The 607-nt window shown below is 32.3% G+C and overlaps 1 protein-coding gene across 1 annotated transcript in view; it reads left to right on the forward strand.

Moving 5' to 3' along the window:
* The first annotated feature begins 6 nt into the window (after nucleotides 1-6).
* Nucleotides 7-607, forward strand: part of LOC117167284 (inosine triphosphate pyrophosphatase) — a 5,301-nt gene continuing 4,700 nt past the window's right edge. The window contains exon 1 of the mRNA XM_033352103.1: nucleotides 7-218. The gene's annotated coding sequence lies outside the window, so the exon portion shown is untranslated. The remainder of the gene's footprint in view (nucleotides 219-607) is intronic.

Consider the following 607-nt stretch of genomic DNA (forward strand, 5'->3'; position numbering starts at 1 on the left):
TGCCACACGTGATACGACCATTCAGATTTTAGATAATTTAGTCAAAGATATATCTTAGATTTAGTACAATTTTGCTTGATGTTGTGACTGACGGTTTTGACCGTGACTGTGACTGATCGTGACCATGATTCAAAAGTCTGACGCTATCTTATTTGTGCTATAAACACTACAAAAAATTACCATCTCCCTTCTCGAAAGTCAACAGAGGATCCGAACAGGTATTTTTTCGAGTAAAATTTTATTCGACGATAAAAAAAAACGTTTAAAATTGTTAAAATATGAATTATGTCTAAAAGACGTTATTTACGGGTGCTGTATACTTGTTTAGCATCTACATTTTTTTCCTGTTACCGGAAGTATTTGAAATATTTACAGTTTCTGACAATATTGACGCAAACGTTCTAACTTCCGAGAGAGAAATGTGCATTTAGAGGCTTTCAAAATTGACAAAATTCTGATTAAGATTTTTAAAATTGGAAAAAAGAAAGTAATTGGGATTATATTAATTCTGTGGAGAAGTTTAATGCTCGGTAGATGGCGCTAGCGAACTTACATCAGTGCCCGCGAAATTCGAAATCAAATTAAAGGAATTTATTTAATTTAATTA

Source organism: Belonocnema kinseyi, chromosome 2 (genome assembly GCF_010883055.1).
Source record: "Belonocnema kinseyi isolate 2016_QV_RU_SX_M_011 chromosome 2, B_treatae_v1, whole genome shotgun sequence".
NCBI classification, from domain to species: Eukaryota; Metazoa; Arthropoda; class Insecta; order Hymenoptera; family Cynipidae; genus Belonocnema; species Belonocnema kinseyi.